This window comes from Puntigrus tetrazona, unplaced genomic scaffold (assembly GCF_018831695.1).
Source record: "Puntigrus tetrazona isolate hp1 unplaced genomic scaffold, ASM1883169v1 S000000007, whole genome shotgun sequence".
NCBI classification, from domain to species: domain Eukaryota; kingdom Metazoa; phylum Chordata; class Actinopteri; order Cypriniformes; family Cyprinidae; genus Puntigrus; species Puntigrus tetrazona.
In genome coordinates, this window is record NW_025047687.1 from 449,283 (window position 1) to 453,470 (window position 4,188).

The following is a 4,188-nucleotide window of genomic DNA, read 5'->3' on the forward strand; positions in this document are numbered from 1 at the left end:
TACATATATATATATGTATATATGTACATTTATGGCCTACTTTAACAACTACTTTCTTTATGAACAAAAAAAATGGTCTTCCACCAAGCAAATTATTCAATTACCTTTATTTTATTTCTTTTTTTTGACCCCAGCACCAATTGCATTCATTATTTTGAAAGGTACAACAGTAGCTCACACACCAGAAAAATTCATTTGCAGAAAAAAAAACAATTAACAAAGACAACATAATGTATGTGTACGAATCGTTTCAGATGTCAAAGTAAATATCAAAATAAAGATAATAAACAGTGATATGAGAATGATTGAGGCCACAGATGTTGCTAAAGTGAGAAACTGAAAATCCTTTGTAGGCTTTCAGTTAAACTTGCTGATGCTGGTATAATGATGGGGGCCTAATGAACTGGTGTTTTATGCTTCATTAGAAATTCCATATTCATTTCAAAAGCAATTGTGCAAAGTTATTGTGTTGTCAGCTTGACGTAGCTTTAGTCCAGATCAGAACAGTCAAAATCTGCAGTAAAAACCTCATACAGTTGAAACCCAATGGTCATATGATCAAAACATTCAACTTACATTGTGTCTCATAAACTAAATAACATTTTCTACTCATTAGCTTGTGGAATTCTGTACATTCATTGATAACGGACAAATCTTGATGTGATGAGTAAATGCAAATAACTTTATAACTTTATAACAATAACTTTCTTAACTCATTGTGTTTCTAGTCATTTTAACCCAGAGAGCCTTTTCTTTTTCCTGAAAATTCTGTTTAATGACATTGAATTTGACAAAAATGTGCCAACTTTGCTCACAGAGAAGTTGTATAACAACTTCCCAAAAAAATGTTTATTATTTTTTAATTTTTTTTTTTTTTTTTTTTTCCTGATTAAAAATGACCTGCCTAAAAAACTGGCAAGTTATAAAGTCAGCATTGTGAGAGAGAGTTGCAATTACATGGAAAAAAAAGTCAGAATTGTTCATTTATATCTTGGACTGTGTGATATAAAGTTGCAATTGCAAGTTACAGAGTCCAATTTTGAGTGAAAAAAGATTGATATGTTCTCAGAATTGCAAGTTTATATTTCACAATTCTGACTTTAGAACTTGCAATTGTGACATTATATCTTGGGATTCCGACTTTCACTTTTTTACATGTTTTCATTAAATTAGAACACATTTAAGATCATTCACTTCAGTTTTAGAGTGAATATTGAAATTACCCAGAAATAAAGCTTTTTTCACTCACATACTGATGTGAATAAGCTCAGATGACCAGCCACTTTAAAATAAAAAATAAAAAGCTAAGTTAAATGAAAAAAAAAAAAAAGTTCACAAAAAGAAAAATCAGTGCTGGGTAGTAACTGATTATACACAATCTGGATTACATAACCAGATTCCAAAAATTAAGTACTTGTAATTAGATTATATTAATTTTTTTTAAAAGCCCATAGTTAGATTAGAGGTACTTTTTTATGGATTACACGACTACATACATAGCTTAGAAAGCCTTGGCATACAATGTTAAATGCACTTCTTGTTTTTTCATAACAAAGATTAAAAAACGTCATGTAAAAGTTTTCAGAATTATCATAATGTACTCAGTATACATGACTTAATAGGTGTAATCCAATAGATCGTTACTACAATTTGCGTTATATCATTTGTAATCTGTTATAGTTATCTACCCAGCGCTGATGATAGTTTAGCATAATGAGAGATTTATAAGCAGTAAAAGCAGAATGGTTCAGAAAAACACCATATTTGATGAAGACATAATGTTTGGCCTGAAACATACTATATGCATGTCTGTGATGCACAAACTAAATTTTATTGAGTATGTTTCTGGCATTATGTTAATGCTAGCTAGCGCTATATTACCCCATCACTACAGTTTTATGTTTTATAGAAATTTGAACCTATATTTGCTGTCATTTTGTGCTTTCCTTAAAATTACATAAACACAAACATGATGACAGCATCACTTTCTCATCAGCTTCAGTAACATTCAAGATCAAACTTTTGTTTAGGATGCTTTATAGATATCATTGTAAATTTTTTCTATAAAACATCATAAACACAATGTAATTAATAAGGAAAAAAACATGTAACACACACCTTTTCCATTTTTATATATAATATTGTGTGTTAATACTTGTTATACTACATATTTGTTCAAAAACCATACAATCAATTTTGAGAAGAGATGTCTGACCCATGTTATGGATTCAGATTCAGACAAAAGATAGCTTGATTTTCACCAAAAACAATAAAAAATAGACAAACAGTGTTTGAAAAGGTGAAGACTTCATTTCCAGAGGAAAACATTTAGATTAGCCCCAGATACCCTAAACATTATAAAATCAAATGAATTTTATATATTTTCATAAGTTAGAAAATCAAATACACAATTTGATGATGATATAATCAGATATGACATCAACTTTTTATCTAAATTATGTTTTAGATAAATGAATAAACAAAACATATGCTTACCAACTTATTTACCACAAAATATATATTTTTTAAAAAACCCTTTCAACCATTTTTAAGCTTATAATCACATATTTGAGCTTATGATTAAATCACTGATAAGTTAAATAAGACCCACCAAATTTCCCCAGAGTAAATATTTAATTGTTTAAACCAGAATGGACACTACTGGTCAAAAGTTTTTAATAACTGGGATATTTTTTATGTTTTTTTAATATAAAGTCTCTTATGCTCAAAGGTATAGCAAGAACTATTGTGTAATACTGTTACAACTTAAAATAACTGATTTCTATTTTGATATATTTTAAAATGTAATGTATGCACCATTACTCCAGTCTTCTAATATTTTATTAATTATTTAATATTACTATCAAAGTTGAAAACAATTGTGCTGCTTCATATGTTTGTGTTTTGATTTAATAAGGAGCAAGAGAGACTTCTTTTAACAACATTAAGAATCCTAATTCTTCCAGACTTTTGACCAATAGCGTATAAGATAAAAATGCTGAATATAAAAAAGGCCAAAAAAGGGAAAGAGAAAAAACAAAGATGAAATTATATTACCAAACCTCTTTATAAGCCATATCCATGAAAACAAACCTGAATCTGTATGGAACAGTGCCATCATGAGGGCTTCAGTGCAATGTCCAGTATACATATACATATCATACATACATATATATATATATGAATGATAATTTCCCCCATGATTATCATGAGTGCAAACTTTAGAATGAAGTGGAAATGTAGTAAGGCCATCCAAAATTAACCTGCAATGTATATATAGGCACAGCTCTTTAATGTGTGAGATACTGATGTGTGTAACTCTTGAAAAAGGTTCAATCATCATTGCTGCTGAAAATGATAGACACTGTTCACTGTTCAGATTCTGCCATTAAGTGCGTAAACATTAACACATGAACATTGTACATAACATATGACATCAGACAAATCAAACCCAGCTAATAGGAAATGTTTTGCTAACGTTCTGGCAAGGCTCTATCAAACTATTTTTCAGTAGATTTTTTTGTTCAGATTCATCTGGCATTTAATAATGTTCATTAAAAACATTCATGGAACTTTTTGCAGAAGCATTTTGTAAAACGTTTTTTAAATAAAATTACTTGGAGACTATTCAGAAAACATTTAAAACAAATATATTGATAATGTTAATTTGATAATTAATTTGATAGCTTGATAATTAACCCTCTGATGCATGTCATGTGACGTAAAAAAACAACAACTATTGTTTCTATAGAACAAATTATTTACGAATTATTTTGTTATATTTTAGTTTAATGTTGTTAACATTTTGTATTTTTAGGAGATCTCATGCTATTACATTATATTTTTGCAGTGGTTATAATCCATTTATTTACCTGTTATAGATATATTAAACGCTTTGGTGCATAGACTTTTGTTTGTTCTCTTTCTTAAAGAAGATTCTTCACAAATTATTGCTGATTTAAAAAAAATGTTAAAAAAACAAAAAACAGACATATAGGTATATTGTTATACTTAAAACTGTGAATTTTAAACAAGTTGTGTTCCAAATGTGATATCACAAAAAAAAATGCATTCAGTAAGATTTTGTTTGAGTGCAATACCAAATGTTTCCAATTCATTTATTTCCACTGTGGTAATTTTTTGATTATAAAAATACAAGCGTGACTATTCTTTTCACAAAACCTTTTT